Genomic DNA, 26,628 nt, shown 5'->3' with positions numbered 1-26,628 from the left:
AACTGCCGAACCCACAGGCTGACTCTGAATCACAACATCCCCTACCCTTTGTTTACTTGTGGTATGCAAGCTTTTTTCAGAGTGTGCAACTCTCGCACACTGTGACATCCATACAAATACCTTATGTATGTATGCCTTATTTTATATTCAATTCACTTATGATAATAATATATTAGTTTAAAAATAAAATAGTTCTTTAAACCCATTCCTATCCTATGTTTCCTGGAGGAGAAAGGGGAAGAATGTATTGCTTCCTATGTTTGCTATTGTTTATTGCTCTTTGATCTGTATAACCTTTTATTACCATTGTATCCGCTGAGAGATAGAGACTGATGTTAGTTCTTAGGAAGTACTTAGCAAAACAAATGTAAATCAAAGGGGGGGGGGGTGTTTGATGTACTCTGGTTAGGTGGCCCGGACAAGAATGTAACCTTTGAAGTCTTTCAAATGGACGGAAAAGGGGGGGGCATCGCGATAGGAATGTATATAATGCTATGTTTTTGAACATTTGAGTGTGGTCTCTGTTTTTAGATGCTTCCTGTTGAAATATCTCTTAGAGATCCACCGCACTTTCCAAACTGTTTTGTCTGTTTTCTGCAGAATAAACTCTTTTCTTACCAATCCAATTTTTTAGTGTTTTAAACACATTTCTAACAAATTGGCTGCCCAACAGTGGGGCATAGGGCGTCTGTTGCTGCATCTTCGGGAGGCGAAATCAGCTGAGGAAGGCATGCCCCATTGATTTCAATGGTCCAAGGTTGCAGTCGCAGGTCGAGGAGGCGGAACAGAACCAGGCCCATGGACCAAATAGTGATTGGTAAGAACTGAGAGAGGGGACCAAAGAATTACCAGAATAAGAACCGGGCAACTTCGTACATGAACCTAGGTGAGTAAAACTTGGGGTGAACCAAGGAGTAAAACCTAGTCAGTCGGGAGAAGGTTGGGTAGGACAGTTTGAGTCTGAGATCTGTGAGAGGTGTGTGTGAGATGCCCCGAGGGCCGTACGGGCTGGCAAGGCGAAGTGAGAGTGGACTCCTGAGTACACACTTCCATACCTCCGTGAGGAGATTGGTCGGAAAAGGAGGAAGCGGCTTGGTGAAGCGAACTGTGGTCTCATTAGATTAGTAAAGACAACAGAATTGTGCGGTAAACCAACCATGGGTAATTCGGGAGGGTCCCAGGAGAAGAAGTATGTGAAAAAGATTAGGAAAAACCCAAAATTAAAAATAGATCCCCACACCCCACCAGGGACATTGTTAGAAAACTGGGGGAAACCACCATATAACAAACTGATCACTAACCTAAATTTAACAAAAGAAGATATGGTAAATTTGTGCTGCTTCGTATGGTGGGAGGATGAGAAAATTGAGTGGCTCCGATTAGGGACTAATGATTATTTTATCTGCCAGAACTTATATGATTATGTTAAAACTAAGGCTTGTAAATCCCTGGATAATGAGATAGATTATGCCCTGGTCTGGAATCCGGGCAAATGGACCAATATATCAGAAAAAAATCCTTCTCGTGTCTTCTTAGTAGATGAAGAAGAGGAAGAAGATGAGAAGAGAAAATATTTACCTCCACCATATAGTCCGGGTCCAATTAACATTGCCCAGGCTCTACCCAGTGCACCATCACCCCCAGGGAGCCCCCAAATAAGACAAAAAGTTAATCAGTATAAAGCCTTACAGAAAGAATTGGAACAATGTAAAAAGTATATAGAGGACTTTCCGTTTAAACCCATAGAGGAAAAGGATACAATGTTTCCCTTGAGAGAGGTTCCTAACAGAGTAAATGGCCAAGGCCAACCAGTAATAAGTTTTGTACAGGATCTGCTCTGGGCATCAGAGGTGAGATCTTTTAGGAAAGAAATGAAAAATATGGTAGAGGACCCTTTAGGAGCAGCTGAACAGTTAGACAATTTATTAGGAACAAACATTTATACGTGGGATGAGTTAATGGCTACACAAAACACATTGTTCTTGGCGGAAGAGAGGCAATTGATCTGGACCGCTGCGATACAAGTCTGGGAGTGGGACCATCCCCCTTCGACTAATAATAATATAAAGGGGGAGGATAAAATTCCCATTGTGAGACCTAATTGGGATAATAACAATCAGGCACATAGGACAAATATGGAAGATATGAGGAACATAATTATAAGGGGAATAAATGAGGCAATCCCAAAAGCACAGAATATGACAAAGGCTCTAAGCCTTGAACAGGAAAAGGAGGAATCCCCTGCTGCCTTCTTACAGAGATTAAAGGACACCATGACAAGGTATTCAGGAATGGATCCTGATGACAATGCAAATGTGCCGATCGTCAGAATTCAGTTTGTGACTAAGGCTTGGCCAGATATTTCAAGGAAATTGCAAAAACTGGAGAATTGGATTCCCAAATCTATAGATGATTTATTAAAAGTAGCTCAGAAAGTGTATGTCGAGAGTGATGGTAGCCACAGTTAAAGAGGTAGTGAGAAAGCAAGAACCCCCACCTCCCCAAGCTCCGGAAGGAGGACCAGGACGTGGAGCAGCAGATTGGAACAGGGGAGGTCAGAATCAGGGATTCAGGGGAAGGACACAGGGAAGTAGGAATGGCATGGGTTGGGAGGAACGCATAAGGAGATGCTTTGGGTGTGGCCAGCTCGGACATTTTAAGAAAGATTGTCCCATGCAACAGAGGGAAACGCAAGTGTACAAGTTAATGGAATGGGATGAAGAGCAATATTAGGGGTGTCGGGGTGCTTTATATTTAAGTCCCATGGAGAGCCCTTGATAAATTTATTGGTGGGACCCAGTGAAGAGGAATTAGTATTTCTGATAGACACAGGAGCAGCCCGGACTTCTGTTTCTGTATTAACTCCAGCAATGAAATTGAGTGGGCAAGTGATCAGAGTTTCTGGGGTAAAAGGGGAAGGATTTGAAGTCCCCAAAATCAATCCCCTGGAAATTAAAGTAAAAGATGGGGGACAGAAAATTAAGATTGAGATGTTATATATTCCTGAGGCTGGAGTAAACCTATTAGGGCAAGATGCTCTGATGGCATTACAATTAAAATTAGAATTCAAACCTGAAACATTCATGAGAAAACTGACACAGAAGGAGGAGGATAAGATCAACCCATCTGTTTGGGTGAAAGAGGGGAATGGGGGGAGGGGGTTACAGATCCCCCCTTTAAAAATCAACTTGAAAGAACCCAATGAAATAATTAGGCAGAAACAATATCCCATTTCAATGGAAGGAAGAAAAGGTCTACAGCCAGTGATTGATGCCCTCTTAAAGGATGGTCTTTTGGAATCCTGTATGTCACCTTATAATACTCCAATATTACCAGTAAAGAAACCAATCTCTGGGAAAAAGAAAGGGGAAACTATTGATGCTACCAACGCATTACTAAACTTTCTGGGACAACAGGGACTAAGTGTTTCCAAAACCAAATTGCAATATGTGGAAAGGGAGGTGAAATACTTAGGACATTTAATTAGTGAAGGGAGTCAGCGAATCACCCCTGATAGAATAGAAGGGGTAGCCTCATAGCCCCTACCTAAAAACAAAAAGGAACTGAGAAAATTCTTAGGATTGATGGGATTGCAGATTGTGGATCGATGGATATGCAGATTTAACTAAATCCTTATATTCTAAATTAATAGATGCTGAACCATGGGGTTTAAGATGGAAGAGCCATGAAAGAAGAAACTTTGAAAATCTGAAGCAAGCTTTAATAAAAGCTCCTGTCTTAACTTTGCCCAATTTACAAAGGCCCTTTCATTTGTTTGTAAATACAGAAAATGGAAAAGCACAGGGAGTGTTGACTCAAAACTGGGCTGGGCAAAGAAAGCCAGTCGCCTTCCTCTCAAAGATTATGGACCCTGTAATAAGGTGGTGGGCCATATGCGTACAGGCAATAGCCACTGCGCTTTTGGTTCAAGAAAGCAGAAAGCTAACCTTCGGAGGAGCGCTTATTGTAGGTACTCCCCACCAAGTCAGTACAATATTGCAACAAAAAGCAGGAAGGTGGCTTACGGATTCTACAATTCTAAAATATGAAACCGTACTAATGCAAAGGAATGACCTGGTACTAACCACTGATCACAATTTAAACCCTGCCCAGTTTCTGGCCAACACTAGACAAATAGACAACAGAGCCTTGGTGGAGCAGTGGGCTAATGCCTCCTTAAGTAACACCAGCTGCCTGCAATTAGTGCAGGTTCGCATCCCACCAGGCTCAAGGTTGACTCAGCCTTCCATCCTTCCAAGGTAGGTAAAATGAGGACCCAGATTGTTGGGGGCAATTAAGCTGACTTTGTAATAATGCCGCTTGGGGTGTGTGTGAAAGCCCTAATAAGCAGGCATATACATAGAATGAAGGCTACTGCTAAGCTTGTAAGCCGCCCTGAGTCTTCGGAGAAGGGCGGGATATAAATGGAATTAAAATAAATAAAAATAAAATAAATAAATAGATCAAGAGGGTTTGGAACATTATTGTACAGAGGTGATTGATTTGCAAACAAAAATCAGACCAGACTTGGAAGAGTACCCACTAGAAGACGGGGAGGCATTATTTATAGATGGCTCCTCTCGGGTAGAGGATGGGTTAAAGAGAAACGGGTATGCAATTATAAATGGACACACCAAAGAGTTGGTAGAATCTGGTAGCCTGTCAAAAGAATTGGTCAGCCCAAACTTGTGAGCTCTATGCATTAAATCAGGCCCTAAAATTGTTAGAAAGCAAGGTTGGAACTGTTTATACGGATTCAAAGTACGCCTTTGAGGTGGTCCATACCTTTGGAAAAATTTGGGTGGAAAGGGGAATGACTAACAGCAAAGGAAAGGAACTGATTCATGAAGGGCTGATCCAACAGATAATGGGAGTCCCTTTAGTTACCAAAAAGAATTGCCATAACCCATGTGAGTGCACATCAGAGGGGCAAATCTTTTGAAAGTGTGGGAAATAGGATTGTGGATGAAGAAGCCAAGAGGGCAGCAAATGAAGAAAGTATAAATGTCTTAATACCCATTGTAGAAACGCCAGAAGAGATCCCTGTGTTTTCAGAAACAGAGGAAAAAGAAACAATGCAGATAGGTGGGTAACAAGGAGAGAAGGGAAAATGGTTTCTCCTGGATGGGAGGCAGGTAATCAATAAACCCATAGTGCAAGGATTATTGGAGAAGATACATGAAGGAAGCCACTGGGGGGTTCAGGCATTGGTGGATGAGCTCCTGAAACATTATGGATGCATTTGAATTTATACCTTGGCCAAACAAGTCACTGAAAAATGTCTCATATGCAAGAAAACTAACAGGCAAGCTATGAGAAAACAACAAGTAGGAGGGAGGCCACCTGCCCTAAGACCTTTTCAATGCATTCAGGTAGATTTCACCGAGCTGCCTAGAATAGGCAAACTGAAGTTTTTGTTGGTTATAACAGACCATCTAACCGGATGGATAGATGCATATCCTTGTAGTAATGTAACTGCCAAGGTTGTATCAAGAGTACTACTAGATCAGATTATTCCTAGATATGGGATGGTCACTCAAATTGATAGCGACCAAGGGAGCCATTTCACAGCAAAGGTATTGCAGAATATTATGGAAGCCTTGGGAATAAATTGGAAATTTCACACAGCTTGGCATGCGGCCAGCAGTGGAAAAGTTGAAAGGGCTAATGCAAAGATAAAGGAATCATTAACTAAACTAATTTTAGAGACCCACATGCCCTGGACTAAGTGTCTGCCACTGGCACTGCTGAGAATCAGGACTCAGCCACGAAAAGACATAGGACTGTCGCCCTATGAATTATTATTTGGAGTTGCTTTTACCCCAGGACAAATTCGTATAGACTCACTCCAAACATGAGATAGAGTACTGAAGCAATATGTACATAAACTGTCCAGATATTTTGATTTTCTCAGGAAACAAGGATTGCTGGCACAAACACCTCCCTTGGAGTTTCCAGTCCACAGATTCCAGATCAGCGACTGGCTACTGATCCAGAGTTGGAAGGACGAAAAGCTGGTTCTAAAGTGGGAAGGCTGAAATCCGAAACAGCAGTATGAACGGCAGAAAAAGGCTGGACCCATTACACTTGGTGGACACTCATACTGAGTGGAGAAGTGTGCCTCAACCTGATCCTTTGAAGTTGATAATAAGAAAAAGCAAAATATAGAGACATTAGAAAAAGAGGGGTTTTTTATATGTTGGTTTTGTGACTGTATTGTTAATTGTACCCATTGCCCAGACTGTGCACCAACACACAGAGACTGCAGAGAGAAGTGTGATATAGTGATCATCAAAGATTGGTGTCCTGAATACTGATCTCAGCCCCTGTTAAGTACTTTTCCAGGGGTGGACAGAATTGGGATAATGATAGACTTCAATATGGCTCTTGTTACAGGAGTAATTAAGATTTGGATGATAGTGGGAGTAGTAGGGTTCAGAAGCATATGCAAAAGCCAAAGTACAGATAACCCTGATAACTGTAATGCTTGCATTAAAACCACTAAAATGGGTAATAAGATAACCGAAACTCTGACATATCATACTCAGATGAACTGCAAGTTGGTGGTGGGAATGTGTGTTCATAATACTACCCGATTTTCCCTTTGTAATGAAACAGGAAGGATTACATGCATTGACCCATCTAGCGTGGAATATCAAACAACCATTCAGGTGCAGTATTTGCCCTTCAAAGTGGAAGGAGTCAAAAGCTATTATTATTAGGACAAAGCACCAGTACCTCTGCAAATCACAGGAGTAGAATCTGCTTTGATGCCTGCTATGCCATAAAATTTAGTCCTTGGACCACCTGTGGTGACCTGAGTTGGCAGTGGAGTTACCTCACACAAAGGATATATGTTTACTATGGGGCTTCCCAGACATATTGATATTCTGATGATAAAGGCCCACCTAGAGTATGGACAGAGAAGGGCAGTTGGTTTAATTTAACCAAGGGGGTTGGACAATCTGATTGTTTAGAAGACCATTGTACCCCCATCTGTTTGCATTTTGTAGATCCCAGTGAAGGGTTACAGGAATATGGGCTGGGAATTGAGAGTGTGGGAAAGGACCCCAGCACCCGCATCTCCATTAACATAACCAGGAAAAACCTGACCCCAATAGAAAGGAGGTTATTTCATTCCTTTTATGAGGAACTTGAAAAGGCCCATCACCCTGATACTTTGGGACTCACTTTTCTCACCAGAAATCTGATTATAGATCTAGCTGAAAGAATAGCTATCACCCTGGGAGTAAAGAATTGTTATCTATGTGGTGGGACATATATGGGGGAACAATGGCCCTGGGAAGCCAAAGAAGTTGATATCCAAGATACCAATATTACATCTACATGAACTACTAAATTAGCAAAGAGAAAGGTTGTTGAGAGCGTGGTGGCGCATCAGCTTCCTTTGTTCCTGGAGGAAACTGATTATCTAGACCCGTACCAATCAGGCTTCAGGCCCGGGTACAGCACGGATTCGTGCTGGTGAATGATCTCTGGCGGGCTCGGGACAGGGGATGTTCCTCTGTCCTAGTCCTGTTAGATCTCTCAGCGGCTTTTGATACCATCGACCATGGTATCCTACTGCGGCGTCTCAGGGGGTTGGGAGTGGGGGTCATTGTTTTACAGTGGTTCTCCTCCTACCTCCTGGGCCGCTCGTAGTCGCAGATCCGCCCTGAGACCTCTTGTTTGTGGAGTTCCTCAGGGGTCCGTTCTCTCTCCCCTCTTGTTCAACATCTATATGAAGCCGCTGGGTGAGATCATTCGTGGTTTCGGGGTGGGGTATCATCAGTATGCTGATGATACCCAGCTTTTTCTTTCCACCCCGAACCAACCCAGTGATGCCCTCGACGTGATGTCCCGTTGCCTGGAGGCGGTCTGGGTTTGGATGGGAAGAAACAGGTTTCGACTCAATCCTGCCAAGACTGAGTGGCTGTGCATACCAGCATCTCAGGAGAACCAGTTTTGTCCATCGTTAACTATGGGGGGTGAGGTGTTACCCCCCCCCCCCCGTTGATAGGGCTCGCAACTTGGGCGTTCTCCTGGATTCACAGCTCAGTTTGGAAGATCATATAGGAGCCGTGACCAGGGGGGCTTTTGCCCAGGTTCGCCTGGTGCACCAGTTGCGCCCCTATCTGGACCGAGATGTGACCTCCCGGTTAGACTACTGCAACACTCTCTACATGGGGCTGCCATTGAGAACCACTCGGAGGCTTCAGCTGGTGCAGAATGCGGCTGCGCGAGTTGTGATGGGAGTCTCCCGATACTCCCGTGTAACACCTCTTCTCCGTGAGCTGCATTGGCTTCCAGTTGCCCTCCGGGTGAGATTCAAGGTGCTGATGATGACCTATAAAGCCCTAAATGGCATGGGCCCAGATTATCTTAGGGAGCACCTGCTGCCAGCATCAACTTCCCATCGTCCTGTGCGCTGCCATAGGGAGGGCCTCTTTAGGGTGCCACCGGTCAGGGAATGCCGGCGGGTGATCCCCAGAGGGAGGGCATTCTCTGTGGGCGCGCCTGCCCTTTGGAATGATTTACCTGTGGAACTCCGGACTGCCCCCGACCTGCGCTCGTTTCGTCGGGACCTGAAAACCTGGCTTTTCGATCTATCTGGCCTGGACTGAGGGGGTTTTTAGTTTCAAGTTTTTAACATTGTTTTATTGTTGGGCTATTAATTAATTTAATTCTTTTTAATTCTATTTTTTATCTTAATTTTATATTGTCTTTTAAATATTGCCATGTAAACCGCCCTGAGTCCTTCTGGAATAGGGTGGTATAGAAAACTAATTAAATAAATAAAAATAAAATAAATAAAAGTGGGTTCTAACTACATCCATTATAGGTTACTTCTGCTTTCAGAGAAACTGCTCCAAAAATCAGGAGGAAGTAGGAATTATGGTATGCGAAGGTCAGAGTTTTTATGGAGACTCAAATACTCAGAATTGGGGAACCATGCATAGTATTAATTATAATCCCTTTAATAATACAGTTTTACAGGGATTATGGAACAATGCATCCCAAGAATGGTCTGCTCAGCAAGGATTTTATTGGATATGTGGAAAGTTTGCATATACCAGCTTACCTAGCAATTGGTGTGGTTCATGTGTATTGGAAAATATAAAACCCAGCTTTTTCCTACTTCTCATTCCTCAAGGGGAAAAACTTGGAATAGCAGTATATGAGGATAAGGGAGCTAGGAAAAAGTGATCAGTGAAAATTGGAGAGTGGAAGAATAATGAATGGCCTCCTGAACGCATAATAGCAGTCTACGGGCCAGCCACATGGGCTGAGGATGGATCATGGGGATATAGGACTCCAATTTATATGCTAGCATTAAATACGTTGGCTAAACAAAGTACTCAAATGAGGACTGCAATTTATTAAAATAGGTTAGCATTGGATTATTTACTGGTGGAAGAAGGGGGTGGGGTCTGTGGAAAATTTAATCTCACCAACTGTTGTCTGCAAATAGACGATGAAGGGAAAGCTATTGAGGAAATAACGAATAAAATGAGAAAAATAGCCCATGTACCACTCCAAACCTGGACTGGAATACTTGATGATGAAGGATTCATGGGAGGAATTTTTAGGAATTGGAAACAAGCTTTATTTATGTTAGTAGTGATATTTGTAGGATTAATGTGCTTACCCTGCTTGATTCCTATAATACGAAGTATTGTACAAAACACTGGAGGGAATAGTGAATACCATTAGCAAAAGTGACAAGCAAATGATGTTAAACAACGTAACTGAGAATACTGCAAAAATTGATTTTGACAATGCTGAGGAGATCCGGGAAAGTTTAAAATCATTTGAAAAACAAAATTTTTATTTTTAAATTAGTGTAAAAACAGAAAAGGGTGGATTTGATAGTAATATAGAGGTTTAAAAATAAAATAATTCTTTAAACCCATTCCTATCCTACAGGTGAAACTCGAAAAATTAGAATATCGTGCAAAAGTTCATTTATTTCAGTAATGCAACTTAAAAGGGGAAACTAATATATGAGATAGACTCATTACATGCAAAGCAAGATAGTTCAAGCCGTGATTTGTCATAATTGTGATGATTATGGCTTACAGCTCATGAAAACCCCAAATCCACAATCTCAGAAAATTAGAATATTGTGAAAAGGTGCAATATTCTAGGCTCAAAGTGTCCACTCTAATCAGCTAATTAAGCCATAACACCTGCAAAGGGTTCCTGAGCCTTTAAATGGTCTCTCAGTCTGGTTCAGTAGGAATCACAATCATGGGGAAGACTGCTGACCTGACAGTTGTGGAGAAAACCATCATTGACACCCTCCATAAGGAGGGAAAGCCTCAAAAGGTAATTGCAAAAGAAGTTGGATGTTCCCAAAGTGCTGTAACAAAGCACATTAATAGAAAATTATGTGGAAGGGAAAAGTGTGGAAGAAAAAGGTGCACAAGCAGCAGGGATGACCGCAGCCTGGAGAGGATTGTCAGGAAAAGGCCATTCAAAAGTCTTGGGGACTTTCACAAGGAGTGGACTGAGGCTGGAGTCAGTGCATCAAGAGCCACCACACACAGACGGATCCTGGACATGGGCTTCAAATGTCGTATTCCTCTTGTCAAGCCGCTCCTGAACAACAAACAACATCACAAGCATCTTACCTGGGCTAAAGAAAAACAGACCTGGTCCGTTGCTCAGTGGTCCAAAGTCCTCTTTTCTGATGAGAGCAACTTTTGCATCTCATTTGGAAACCAAGGACCCAGAGTCTGGAGGAAGAATGGAGAGGCACACACTGCAAGATGCTTGAAGTCCAGTGTGAAGTTTCCAGTCTGTGTTGATTTGGGGAGCCATGTCATGTGCTGGTGTTGGTCCACTGTGCTTCATTAAGTCCAGGGTCAACGCAGCCGTCTACCAGGAGATTTTGGAGCACTTCATGCTTCCTTCCGCAGAGGAGCTTTATGGGGATGCTGACTTCATTTTCCAGCAGGACCTGGCACCTGCCCACACTGCCAAAAGCACCAAAACCTGGTTCAATGACCGTGGGATTACTGTGCTTGATTGGCCAGCAAACTCGCCTGACCTGAACCCCATAGAGAATCTATGGGGCATTGCCAAGAGAAAGATGAGAGACATGAGACCGAACAATGCAGAAGAGCTGAAGGCCGCTATTGAGCATCCTGGTCTTCCATAACACCTCAGCAGTGCCACAGGCTGATAGCTTCCATGCCAGGCCGCATTGAGGCAGTAATTGCTGCAAAAGGGGCCCAAACCAAGTACTGAGTACATATGCATGCTTATACTTTTCAGAGGTCTGATATTGTTCTATGTACAGGTGAAACTTGAAAAATTAGAATATCATGCAAAAGTTCATTTATTTCAGTAATGTAACTTAAAAGGGGAAACTAATATATGAGATAGACTCATTACATGCAAAGCAAGATAGTTCAAGCCGTGATTTGTCATAATTGTGATGATTATGGCGTATAGCTCATGAAAACCCCAAATCAACAATCTCAGAAAATTAGAATATTACATGTAATCAATAAAACAAGGAGTGTACGTATATCTCCACCCCTTCACCTCTTTCCACCTTTGAATTACCACAGACCTTTTTCCTAAAGCAAAAGTGGGCCATCACATTTTAATCTTTTTCCAATTAATGTTTCCAGTCCACCCATACACATTGTGAAGGGTGTGGGAGGGGGTGTTGAAAAAGAAAAGGCAATCTGCTCCAAACCAGCCAATATACACCTCTCTAAGTAGTAGATTTGTCAGGGAACAATAGCTGACTTCTTGACCTCAAAAGGTCAGATCCAATGTTCTTTGATGTCAATGCATAAACTCCCCTTGAACTCCACTTGCCTCATGATAACCAGTCTACCCTATTTATTGCAGGCCCATGTGTGGGTATAAACTATTGTATGAATGCTTCTTTCACACTGGCTTACATACAAATACACAGTAGAAAGCCCATAGCCACAAGTCACAATGGCTTAGTATAATCCACAAAGATATAAATGTTTATACACATTTTAAAAGATACAATTAAAGCTATTGATGCAGATTTACTCTTCAAATCACAAGCCATTGCCCTTTAGCTAAACATGGAAAGGTACAATAAAATATTTGATTTGTGACTTGGAGACAACAAATACCCTTCTTTGAAGCAATTGTCCTGAATTTAGCTTTGCTCTAGTCATCTGCAGCCAATATGTAGAATATCACCTTCAGGCACAACTCTGCATACTGGTGTGGGAGATGTTACACATGTATGCCTTCTAACACTCTTCCGAACTGGGTGCCCTCCAGAAATGTAGGACTATCATTCCCATTTCCAGTCTGTTGTCATTTAGAGATAGAAAGAGACATAGACACACAGTTGTATATATACATCTACACCTGATATACAGTTAAGCAGCAAACATTTCTAGGCTTCTTTGGAGACAGCTAAGTTATGGGATGAAGACTGGACATATAGCTCTCATAACAAAGGGACTGCATTTCCTTAGTTTCTGAGCTGGAATTTCCTATTCAAAATTGGGCACCAAATAACCCATTTTCTGAAAGGCTGCTGGTGTTCAGTCTGTGAGAGGAAGCAAATGAAACAGAAAACATGACTTATAACAGCAGAAGGAGCATTATTTATCTCATGTCAGGATTTTGGCTTTCTACCTGGGTCCAGATTGGTTGACAGGATGCCCTACAATGAGACTGTGGCAGAGAGCCTATATGATGTTTTTAGGTATTTTTAATTATTAATGTATTTAATATTTAAATTAAATTAAATTAAAATAATATTTAAACAATAATTTAAATTTATATTTAAAATGCAACATAGAATTTTAAGATGTAGAGTTCCTCTTTTTTCTTTCTCTTGTCCTCCTCTTCTTTATAGGAACAGATGAAGAGAAAGAGAGAGAGGAAGAGGAAGAGGAGGAGAATTTAAAATCTGCAAAATGATTTTAGTTAAGAAAATTAAATAAAAAGGGGACACAAATGAGTTGTGTTGAGGGGCAGGGAAGGGGTGAGGAGGAAGCAAAGCAAAGTTATTCCAAACTATTAAATTGTTAACAGTGTAATGAGGTTTATTTATTTATTTTATTAAACTTGTTTGCTACTCAGCTCACTGCAAGGCCAATCTGGGCAGTTTATGGGTGTGGGTATAGCTCATCAATAATTCATAGGCACTGGGGATCATTCCCAGGTCAGCAGACAGAGAGGGAAAGAGCAGGGATCTGGGACTTCTGGTTTTGTGCAGTAGTGCCCAGTCGCAGGATTGTGGATCTCCACCCCACCCCCACCCCCGCAGCTAATTTTGCCCTGCCAAGGGAAAGCCTTCTAACCTGACAGGAGAAAGGCTGGCCACACTTCACTGACCAGCCCAAGCTACTTGCAGCCAAAGTCCAAAGGCACTAATGAGCACAACAGTGAACAGCGTGTTTGAAACTGGGTGAGGAATGTGATCTTCTCTCTCCTATTTTATACTTAATTTCCTGGAAAAGATCACCAAGAAGCAAAAAGCCACCCAAAGTGAGAAGGCAGGGGACTACATACACCGCTTCCATAGACAGAAGTGGCAAATTAAACTCAGATGGGGGAAAAAAATACAAAATACCACAGTTTGGATAAATTTGAAAACTAAGAAAATTGCTAAAACTTTATACCTGAAAAAGTATCAATGGAATTATATATATATAGGGACTTCCGCCGGACGTCACGGCGGAGCGGAGCAGGCTAGGGACTCTCTCCTGAAGCCGACAGCTCCGTTTGCCGCATTTGACGGCAAATCACAGCCATCCTCGAGTGGGAAAAGCTTGGGGAAAGTGAGGGGAGCATTCCAGCTCCGAAGCAGAGTGCAACTGTGAAGGGAAGCTGAAGAACTCCCCGGGATTGGACGCGTCAAGAAGATGCCTGTAATGGCGTCCCGGAGCCGTGACTTGCTGTAAGCTGGAAGCCAGAACATCCCGGTAATCTCATCTGTTCTAAACTGCAATCTATTTTAACTTTGAACAAAGTGAGGAAAGTGAACTGGAAGCTTGTTCTTAAGAGTTTGGACTTAGCTGACGTGAACCAGCACGAGTGGAGAAAGTGGCAAGGAAAATGAAAGGCGAACTGTTACAAAGTGTTTGACAGCCGATTGGAGAGGTTTATGAAAGGAATACTAGAATCTATCTTTTGGAAATAATATTCTCTTTGCTGCTGCTTACAAGACAAGATTATTTTGACCTGTGTTGGGAAAGGATACTGGCGGATTTAAACTTTATGCTTTTCTTTTCCCCTTTCTCGGAACAGAGACCAGACGCCATTTGCATGAACTGTCAAATTTGATTTGCTTGCTGTCTTCTAAACAAAGTTATGATCTCTACTCCCATCTAGTGACTAAACGACTAAAACGAACTCATCCTACAATTTAACTTTAATTAACTATAGCTCCTTTTTTTTAGGAATCATTTACTAGAATTAGTTTGGTCATTGGTTATCAACTTTTATTTATAGTTAAAGATTAATCCAGCTGTTTAATTAAACCTATATTGACTAAGTCTACTATTACTAATAGTGTGTAAGATTGTTATTATTAGTTATTATTACTATTCTTAGTGCTATTATTAATTATATTAAGCCACAAAAGTAAGTAATATTAATACTAGAAGCTGAAAATACCTTATTTAAATTATATTGAAATTAATAATAGGTTAATTATTATTATAATTTAACTTAATCTATCTATGTATCCTTTTTGACTGTAGAATTATATTAGAATATTAAGATAGTGGAATTTGAGATTAGGAAGGCAAAGGAAATATATTATTACTGTGAAACTGAATGATACAGACCAGAGAACGTGGTGGTGTACAATTGGCTGGAGGGATATTTTAGAATTCCCAAAGATGGCAACAACTACCACCACCACATTCCTTAAAAAGAAGACACTTACAGCTTCTTCCTCCCCCGTGACAACGATTCCACAGATGCTGAAGAAATCTGCAGAAGATATCCCAGTTGCAAGCCAATCCTTAGCTATACCCCAAGAATGGCAAGACATGCTTAAATCAATACAGGATACGGTTCTTAAGAACCAAGTTACCTTGGTCAATAATCAAGAATCTACATTTAAGGTACTGGAGGAACTAAAATTGAATGTGGCAATATTGACAGACGAGACTAGACAATTTCATACAAGATTTGAGGAAATACAGAATATTTTAACTAAACATGAAGATCAACTGCAAACTATAGAAACGAAAATTGCTAAAACAGATGAGAAAGTGGGGAGGATGGATGCCCATTTTGCCAGAGTCAACAAACGATTGGAAAATGAGATGGTGATGCTGGAAATGGATAAATCTGGGAACTTCCTACGTTTCCAGAATATAATGGAAGACAAAGAGGAATGCCTTCGAGAAGTGATGGGAGAAGTCATGGCTGGGATTTTGGGAAGAGACCAAATCGAGATATTACGAGATGTGGATGAAGTTTATCGCATTTATACTAGTTATGCCAGACGTAATAATCTACCCAAAGAAGTGCATGTCCGTCTTACTAAAAAGTCAATTCGAGATGAGATACTCCAGAAAACCAGGCTCCAAGCATTTACATACAAGGGAAAACGTATAGCAGTACTGCCACAAATACCAAAGAGAGTACGAGATATGAGAAGACAGTTTGAATTTCTTACAACTTTTTTAAGGAAATATAAGATTCGGTACCGTTGGCTACCACCAGAAGGAATATCATTCACGTGGCAGACTCAAAGGCTTAAACTGGAGTCACTTCAGGATGCACAGGACTTTTATGAAACACAAGTTACCTTATTTGATCGAGAAAGTGAAGGAGAAACAGAGAGCAAGTGTATGGAAGAAACTTCACAAGAACCCAGTATAGAGCAACAGGATGACCAAGGAAAGAGGATGCACGGCAATAATAGGACTGGAGATGCAACAGGGCTACAAGTTGAAACTACATCACAGAGACAAAAGGCCGCAGGTAAGTAAGAGTATGGAAGAAGAATTATATTTGTTTTCCGTTAATATTAACGGATTAAATGCCCCTGCTAAAAGGAAAAGAATTTGGCTTAACTTACAAAAACAAAATTGTGATTTGATTTGTATACAGGAAACTCATATATGTAAAAACCATCAAAAAGTATTAGAGTGCCCCCAATTGGGGAAATTATATGTATCCTTGGCCAGTCAGAAAAAACGAGGTATTGCTGTGTACGACCGCAAAGGATTAGTGACACAACAAGTGTATTCTGATGAAGAGGGAAGAATACTAGCGCTGGAAACTAAAATAGGTTTAAAACTGGTATTATTAGTAGTTATATATGCGCCTAATACGGATCAGAAAACTTTTTTTAAAAAGTTATATAAGAAACTAACTGATCTTGATTATGAAAATATATGTATTTTGGGGGACTTTAATGCAATTAAAGATGTTAATAAAGACTACGAACCAGGGGCAGGCCCCCCAAGGTACATAAAAAGACAAAGGAAAATCCTACCTAAAATATGGGATAAGCTAGTAACCCAAATTGGACTTTCAGACGTATGGAGAGATTTACATCCTACTCAAAAACAATTCACCTATTTCTCCCCCAGGCACCATTCATGGTCTCGAATAGATATGTTTTGGTCGACATTTGAGATTAAAGAGACCATTATAGAGGTAGAGATAAACACCAATGTATGGGCAGACCATCACCCCTTAATAGTCAAATGGGCAGGACCCCCCCAAAAAAGGGCGAGGTGGTCTATGAGACCAGATTTAATGAGAGATGAGGAATTTCTCAAAAGTACAAAAAAGGAATTAGATTTTTTTTATAGAAAACAAAAGAGAGGACACCTCTCTGCAAAATATTTGGGACACAGCTAAGGCAGTAGTGAGAGGGCTCGCTATAAAACATTCGGCCTATAGTTGGAAACAAGAAAGATTAAAAAGAGTTGAGCTATTTTCAAAATTATCAAAAATAGAGGAGGCGCTGCAATTAGATCCCCAAAATTCCCAGCATAAAGAAAAAAAAGATTTGATTAAACATGAGATTCTTTTGATTGATCAAAAAGAGCTGGCAGATAAAATTAAGAGGAGTAGGCAGAGGTACTTTGAACACGCTAATAAACCGGGGAAGTGGTTAAGTTACAGATTAAGAAAGGAACAAAGAGCAAAAAGGATAGACTATCTACACTAGCACGGACCTGTTCGCCCTCAGGGGTGCCCCCCTCTCCTGGGTGCGACCCGCCTTTTTTACCACCTCCAACCTCGATGAAGGGCCCGATTATTGGGACCCTGAGAGATGGCCGGGCAGGGGCAGGGGCCTCCAGCATAAATTTAATAAGAGGCCCCTGGTAAATTTTTTAGTAAATTTTTTTGTGGGGTTAGGGAGGGGGGTGGGAGTGGGTTGTGGTTGTTCGGCTAAGGGGGGTGGTCCAGCAACCGTTGCTCAGGCCAGGTCCGGGACTGATCGCGTGGGGGGAGAGCGGGGTGCGGTTGCCTCCGGGGCTCGGGAGCGGGTCGTGGGACTACCGATTCCCACGACGTTGGGGAATGGCAGCAGGTGTATGAACAGAGGGCCGCATCGATACCGGGAGGGTCATCTCCGCTACTTACAAGCGGTGAGGCGCTCCGACCCTCTGTCTCTTCCCCGAGGTCCCGGGAGCGAGGATGTGCAGCCTCCTGAGCTCTGGCTGGTGTACCTGAATGCCAGGTCCGTTGCTAATAAGGCTCCCCTTGTCTGGGATCTAGTTGAGGGTGAGCATGCGGACCTGGCTTGCATCATGGAGACTTGGTTGGGCCCAGAGGGTGGTGTTCCTTTGGTTGATCTTTGCCCACCAGGTTTCCGGGTGCTACACCGGCCTCGGGCTCATGGTAGGGGCGGGGGAGTGGCGGTAGTTATTAGGGAGACCTTATGTCCGCGGGAGACCACCGTTCCCCAGATAGTCGGGTGTGAGTCTCTCTTTTTGAGATGTGGTCCTGAGGCGCAGTTGGGCTTGCTGCTGGTGTACCTTTCGCCTAGTCGCGCAGCGGCAGCCCTGCCTGAGCTACTCGATGTCCTCTCAGGGTTGGTGATTGAGTTCCCCAAACTTATAGTTTTGGGTGACTTCAATCTACCATCCCTAGGAGGATCATCTGAGTTAGCTCGGGAGTTCATGGCTTCCATGACGGCCATGGACCTGACGCAAGTAATTCTTGGACCGACTCATGAGGGAGGCCACACCCTTGACTTGGTTTTCTTATCTGGACGGTGGTTTGATGATCTTGGTGGGGGCTCTCCAATTGTTATGCCCCTGTCATGGACCGATCATCACCTCCTGCGGCTGGCCTTCCGTTTTGCCACCCCCCGCCGTGGGTGTACGGAGCCAACTAGATGGTACCGCCCCACGCACTTAATGGATCCTGATAGGTTCCAGGCAGCGCTGGGGTCCCCACCTGCCTCCGTTGCTCACAACTCGGCGGATGCCTTAGTGGAAGCCTGGGAAAGGGCGGCCACGGAGGCACTTGACCGAGTTGTACCCTTGCGGCCCCTGACCCGGTGCAGATCCCAGCGAGCTCCATGGTTCTCCGCGGAGCTCCGGGAGATGAAGCGTCGGAGACGGGGCCTAGAGAGCCGTTGGAGGTCCAGCCGATCCGAATCCGACCGGTTGCGACTAAGAACCCACATTAGGTCTTATCTCGCAGCGATGAGAGCGGCGAGGTCTAATTACTTCGCCCTCATCGCGTCCGCAGATAATCGCCCGGCCGCCCTGTTTAGGGTGACCCGCTCCCTCCTCAATCAGGAGGTGAGGGAGGAACCCTTGCAGGGTCGTGCTGAGGAATTTGGTCAATATCTGCTGGATAAAATCGCTCGGATTCGGACCGGTCTGGACTCCAACTGGGCAGAGTCTGACGACCAGGACACGGGCGGTCTTGTCGATGTTATCTGGGAGGAGTTTGATTCTGTGACCCCTGAGGAAGTGGACAGGATTATGGGGAAGTTGAGCTCCACCACATGTTTATTGGACCCGTGCCCTTCCTGGCTGGTTTATGCAGCTCGGGAGGGGACACGAGGCTGGTTCCAGGCGGTTATATCTGCTTCTTTGAGTGACGGTAATTTCCCCGCCGTCTTGAAGGAGGCGGTGGTGAGACCTCTCCTCAAGAAGCCTGCCTTGGACCCAGCTGTGTTAAATAATTTTCGTCCGGTCTCCAACCTTCGCTTTCTTGCGAAGGTTGTTGAGAGTGTGGTGGCGCATCAGCTCCCTCTGGTCCTGGATGAAGCGGATTATCTAGACCCGTGCCAATCGGGTTTCAGGCCCGGGTACAGCACGGAGACGGCATTGGTCGCTCTGGTGAATGATCTCTGGAGGGCCCGGCACCGGGGATATTCCTCTGTCCTAGTCCTATTAGACCTCTCGGCGGCTTTCGATATCATCGACCATGGTATCCTGCTGCGGCGTCTCAGGGGATTGGGAGTGGGAGGCACAGTTCTTCGGTGGTTCTCCTATCTCCTGGGACGTTCGCAGTCGGTGTTGGCAGGAGGGCAGAGGTCGACCCCAAGGTCTCTCGTTTGTGGAGTTCCTCAGGGGTCGGTTCTCTCACCTCTCCTGTTCAACATCTACATGAAACCGCTGGGTGAGATCATTCGTGGTTTTGGAGTTGGGTATCATCAGTACGCTGATGATACCCAGCTTTTCATTTCGACCCCAAACCATCCCAGTGATGCCCTCGACGTGATGTCCCGTTGCCTGGAGGCGGTTCGGGTCTGGATGGGGAGGAACAGACTTCAGCTCAACCCTGACAAGACTGAGTGGCTGTGCATTCCGGCATCCCGGGATATTCTGAATATTCCACCTCTCTCTATGGGGGTGAGCTTTTACCCCCCGTAGATAGGGCTCGCAACTTGGGAGTCCTCCTAGATTCGCGGCTCACTCTGGAAGATCATATAGTAGCTGTGACTAGGGGGGCTTTCGCCCAGGTTCGCCTGGTGCGCCAGTTGCGGCCCTATCTAGACCGGGATGCCCTGTGTACGGTCACTCATGCGCTCGTGACCTCTCGTCTGGACTACTGCAATGCTCTCTACATGGGGCTTCCCTTGAAGACCACTCGGAGGCTTCAGCTGGTACAGAATGCAGCTGCGAGAGTTGTCTTGGGAGTCTCCCGGTACTCCCATGTTACACCTTTGCTCCGCGAGCTGCATTGGTTGCCAGTTGTCTTCCGGGTGAGATTCAAGGTTTTGGTAATGGTTTTTAAGGCCCTACATGGCATGGGTCTGGAGTACCTCGGGGACCACCTGCTGCCGGCGTCAACTTCCCTCCGCCCTGTGCGTTCCCACAGAGAGGGCCTCCTCAGGGTGCCTCCAGTCAGAGAATGTCGGCTGGTGGCACCCAGGGGGAGGGCCTTCTCTGTGGGCGCTCCGGCTTTATGGAATCAACTGCCGGTCGAGCTCCGGATGGCACCTGACCTTCGCTCCTTCCGACGCGGTCTGAAGACCCATCTTTTTGAACAAGCCGGCCTGGCCTGATGGGGATATGTTGGGGTTTTAATGGGGATTTTTATATTGTTATCAACTGTTTTAGCTGGGCTACTATTTAATTCTTTTTAATTTTTGTACCCTGTATTTTTATGTATGCCCTGTTCACCACCCTGAGTCCTTCGGGAGAAGGGCGGTATACAAATACAATAAAACTAAACTAAACTAAACTAAACCTGGTGATTAATAAGGAACAAAAACTAAAAATTGCACAAGAATTTTATAGACTACTTTACAGTGAGGAAGAATGTCCACAAAGTAAGTTAGAACAATATTTTCAGAATTATCGCCCCCAACCGATCTCGGATTCTTTTAGACAACTTCTGAATAAGGAAATAACTATGGATCAAGTTGAGGAAGCTATTAAAAAACAAACAGGGGGGAAAACTCCAGGCCCGGATGGCCTGCCTTGTGAATTTTATAAGGAATTCATTGACCTGCTAGGTCCTCAATTAAGGGATATATTTAATAACATTTTAACTGATGCAAAAATGCCCGAATCTTGGAGAGAGGCTCATATCTCCTTAATTCCTAAACCTGATTCGGATTTGACGCTGATCCAAAATTACAGACCAATTTTGTTATTGAATGTAGACTACAAAATTTTTACGACCATATTGGCAGGAAGACTTAAAATATTTCTTTCCCACTTTATTCACCAGGACCAAAATGGTTTTTTACCCTATAGACATCTTAATGATAATGTGCGAATAATTTTAAATGTATTGGAGTATTACCAGAAATTTTCAGACAGGCCCATGGCGATGATATTTGTAGACGCACAAAAAGCTTTTGACAGAGTTAATTGGAAATTTATTATGCATTAATTAAAAGTAATGGAATTTGGCCCTAAATTTATGAATGCAATTCAAACAATATATTCTGAACAGTCGGCTAGGCTGCTTTTTAATGGAGCGATGTCTGGAGAATTTGGAATTTTCAAGGGCACCAGACAAGGTTGTCCTCTTTCCCCATTATTGTTTGTTTTGGCTCTGGAACCACTTCTTGATACAGTTAGACAAGATGAGACTATTAGGGGCCTCAAAATTAGAGGAGAAGAATATAAACTTCAGGCTTTTGCCGACGATTTGGTGTTTGTGTTAGAGGACCCCCTAGTCTCTGGGCCAAATTTAGTAAAAAAGATTGAACAATATGGTGAGGTGGCAGGACTGAAAATAAATAGAGGAAAAACCAAAATGTTGTCCAAAAACTTAACTGATGTAAAGAAAAAAGAAATAGAAGGAATTATGGGGTTAAAATTTGCTAAAAAAGTAAAGTACTTGGGAATCGAATTAACCAATAAATGTTCCAATATTAAAGAACTTAATTATAATAAATTATTTGCCAATACACTACAAGACCTTGACAGGTGGAAAAATATTCAATTATCTTTTTTGGGCAGAATTGCCGCAATCAAGGCACATATCCTCCCACGTTGGATTTTTTTATTTCAAATGGCCCCCGTAAACTTAGACAACAAATTTTTTAGGAAATTGGATCAAGCAATAGGGAAATTTGTTTGGCGGGGCAAAAAACCACGAATAAAGGGGAAAATGCTCCAGGAACACAAAACAAGGGGGGGCTTGGGACTTCCAAACTGGGAGTTATACTATCAAGCCTCTGCACTCCTCTGGATTAAAGATTGGGTATCCCTGTCGAGGAAACGTATATTAACTATTGAAGGCTTTGACCTTAACCAAGGATGGCACTCAACTTTATGGTCATATCAAAAAACTCCATCCAAGTACTTTACTAACCACTACATCAGGAGAATTTTGATCAGAATTTGGCAAAAAGTTAAAAAATGAATGTATACCAAGATTCCCAAATGGGTGGTCCCATTGGAGATAACAACCCAGCCGACTGTTCACAACCTGAAAAGAAACTGGTCCTACAAGATTTTGGTGGATGAAGAAGGGAATCTGAAATCTAGAGAACAATTACAGATACAAGGTATAGATATAGACTGGTGGTCATACATTCAAATCCAAACCAGGTTTTCTAAGGATAAACAGGAATATGGCATCTCCCAAACTAGTCAACCCCTCGATAAAAGTTTGGAAGGCCCCGGACTAAAATTTATTTCTGGAATGTACAATCTCCTCCTAGCTAGATATATAGATAATGAGATCGTGAAAGATACAATGATAGCCTGGGGGAGAAACATAGGGAGGTCGATCCAACTAGAGGAATGGCAGACAATATGGTCCAGAACGATGAAAATAACATTGTCTTCGGCATTCAAAGAGAACTATTTTAAAATGATTTATAGATGGTATTTGCCGCCAGCTAGAATAGCCAAAATGTTTCCAGATGCCTCTGATAAGTGCTGGAAATGTAGACTGGCCAAGGGTACTTTTTTTCACCAGTGGTGGACTTGCCCTCAGAGTAAGAAATATTGGGAGAAGGTCCAAAACTGGTTAAAACAAATAACTGGTGTCACCTTCCCTCTGCTTCCAGACTCTTACCTACTGGGTATAAAGCCAAAACTAACAGATTGATGAGGGTATTGCAACAGATAATTCATGGTGATCAAACTGGGTTTATTAGTGGCAGACAAATGAAAAATAATGTGAGGCATATAGTAGACTTGTTGGAATTTTTGGAAATGAACAACCAGATCCCTGCGGCGCTGATCTTTCTAGACGCCGAAAAAGCCTTTGATCAACTGGATTGGCAATTTTTGATGAAAGTATTAGATAAAATGAATTTTGGGGATAAATTTTTAAAACCAATTAGGGCATTATATCAAAAACAAACAGCCCGAATAATAGTAAATAATAGTTTGACTGAAGTATGTCATATTGAAAAGGGCACAAGGCAAGGGTGTCCGTTATCACCTTTATTATTTGTTCTAACATTGGAGATATTGTTGATTAAAATACGGAATTCGGAAAAAATTAAGGGAATTCAAATAAGAGATCAGGATTATAGATTGAGGGCGTTTGCAGACGATCTGGTTGTTACCGTGACTCAGCCAGAAAATTCTGTTGTGGACCTGATGGAGATAATAATGCAATATGGGAAGGTTTCTGGATTCAAGGTTAATATACAAAAAACTAAAATATTGGCTAAAAATATGACAGTATTGCAAAAGGCCCTTTTAGAAGGGTTAACTGGATTTGAGATTGTTAAAAGGGTTAAATATTTGGGGGTGTATTTGTCACCCTCAAATGCAAAGTTATATAAAAATAATTATGAAAAGTTATGGGGAAAAATTCAAAAAGAATTGGAGAGCTGGATAAAAATACAATTGTCTTTATTGGGAAGAATTGCAGCAGTGAAAATGAATGTTTTGCCAAAATTTTTCTTCTTATTTCAAATGATACCTATTCTTAAAAAGGACTCAAATTTGGAGGAATGGCAAAAGGGTATCAATAAATTTGTATGGGCAGGGAAAAGGCCACGAGTTAAATTTAAGATTATGCAGGATACGCGTGAAAGAGGTGGTCTTAAAATGCCCAATCTTAAATTATATTATGAAGCTGCTGCGTTGTCAGCGATAAGTGACTGGATTAATTTAACACAAGGGAGATTATTAAATCTTGAAGGCCACGACTTGTTATTTGGCTGGCATGCATATTTATTGTATGATAAGAAGGTAGATAATGTGTTTAAGGTGCATATTTTAAGACATGCTTTGTTGAGAGTTTGGAAAAAGTATAGACATAAGCTAAATTACAAGATACCTTTATGGGCAATACCGAAACACGTAATAGAAAACATAAATGTTGGGTTCAAACGTGATGTGACTACATATAAGGAAATCTTAAGTTTGGAGAGGAACGTATGGTGTTTGAAGCCATATAACTTTTTAAGAGAAGAGAAGATTGTTCAAACCTGGTTTCAATATGGGCAACTACAGGCCAGGTGGAAAGAAGATCAGAAAATTGGTTTTTCAATGACTGATGAAAATCTGGTAAAGCAAATTAGAAATCAGGGTCCAGCACATATCAAACGGATATATCTTGCATTGATAGAAATTGACTCAGAAACAGAACTTGTTAAAGATTGTATGATAAAGTGGGCTCAGAATATTCAAGAAGTTATCACAATGGACACTTGGGAAAAGATCTGGGTGAGGAACGTAAAATTTACGCAAGCTCAAAATTTAAGAGAGAACTTTTATAAAATGTTTTATAGGTGGCATTTAGATCCTAAAAAGCTTGCAAGTATGTATCCGAACTATCAACCTAAATGTTGGAAATGTGGTGGCGAAGATGCAACGTATTTTCATGTCTGGTGGACCTGTAAAAAGGTTAAAGCTTTTTGGATTAAAATCTGGTGGAATATGCAGAAGATATTTAAGCAAAGGATAAAGTTTTGTCCGCAATTGTTTTTATTGGGCATAATTACAGATACTACTGTTGTGGACACTAAGTTGATGTTGAACTTAATTACGGCAGCAAGACTTTTAGTAGGTCAATATTGGAAGAAGGAGGAACTGCCGACTATAGAAGAATGGACTTTAAAAGTTTCTGACCTGGCGGAAATGGCAAAAATATCGGCTTATTTGAAAGACCATTCGCAACAACGTTATATTACGGAGTGGAAAAAGTGGATTGATTACATCCAGAACAAATATGGGACCAAAAAGTTTCATTTAGCATTTGCATAAGTTTTGATGTGATAATAGTATTGCTTGTAGTCATTTTATATGAGCTAGAGTGCGATAGACTTAATAGCTTATTGTTGTTAGCATATGGTTGTTTATGATTGCTTTTACTTTTATACCTTGTATTTAGCTCTGGGAAGTCTGGGATGGGGAGGGGGGAAGGGGAGGGGGGAGGGCTAGGAAGGGTTGGGTAGGCAGTGGGGGGGAGGGGTTGTTAAAGATAAAATGTATTGAAAAACTTTTCAATAAAAAAAGCCAAAACTAATTAATAGACAAGATTGGTATCTCTTTGTACATGTTACAACAGCAGCGAGAATAACCTTCGCTCAACAGTGGAAGGATATAAATATTCCAACGGACCAAATGTTAATTAATAAGATTCTGAATTGTGCTGAAATGGATAAACTAACTTATATGTTAAAACAGAAACAAGAATCTATGTATTACACCAACTGGGAACGATGGTATGATTGGTTAAAAAATAGAACAAACCTAGAATAGTTAATATGACACTTCATAGTAATCTTTATGACAATATTTAATAGTCAAAATAGACAACGCTAAATAAGATTTAAGATTTACCGGGATGTAATTATGTATAACTGTACAGGGGACTTTAATCCCCAGTTAGTTTATATGTATGTTTGTTAAGTGCTTGCTTGTCCTTTTTCTTTTCTTTCTTAATTTGAAATGTATATACTTAGTGTGTATGTGTCTGTAAATATTTAATAAAAATTTAATATTATAAAAAAAGTAAAAAAAAGGAAATATATATATATATATATATATATATATATATATATATATATATATATATATATATATATATATATATATATATATATATATATATATATATATATATAAAGAAGAACAAAAATAACTGTTTTTTTAAAAAAGTTGGAAAATGAACAGTGACACCTAGTGGAGGATTACAGGAAGCTACAACAGTATTGTCTCAGAATTTGGCAAGACAGCTAGAAACAGCAAAAAACAGCTGGGAACAAAGCACCAAGTTATCTCTTACTGAGTGAACCTACATTTGTTTAGAAACTGCTGACCTGGGATTACAAATATACTGAAGTACATGTTTAAACTTAAAAACTGTTTGCAGAGAAAAAAATCTTGGCCTTTGGCTAATCTTCTAAAAGAGAAATTACTAGAAAACATTTAGATGGTTAAATATTTTGGATTGAATCCTGACTGGTTGATAATTACAAGATCCCTGAAAAGAAGAACTGTTATAAAATATTGTTTTCAGTGGTGCCTGGACAATTGGAAATGTATTGGACTATAAAACTATTATATAAAGATAAGAACCAAGTAAGACCTGGCTGTTTGGAACTTAAGATGGGCTGGCTTGATAAAACCCATTAAAAACTATGACATTGATGAAAAATTACTTAAAGGGGAGAGATGAAATGGACATTATATACCTATCTAAAAGTGATAGAAAACTATACTCAACACCTTCTTCTGAAGACCCCAGTTTGGAGTTTCAAAGATCTGCAGGAACAATAACTCAAGACAAAACAAATAC

This window comes from Vipera berus, assembly GCF_964194415.1.
Source record: "Vipera berus genome assembly, chromosome: W".
Classification (NCBI taxonomy): Eukaryota; Metazoa; Chordata; class Lepidosauria; order Squamata; family Viperidae; genus Vipera; species Vipera berus.
The sequence above is the reverse complement of the archived record's forward strand: the minus strand, read 5'-3'. Positions refer to the sequence as shown.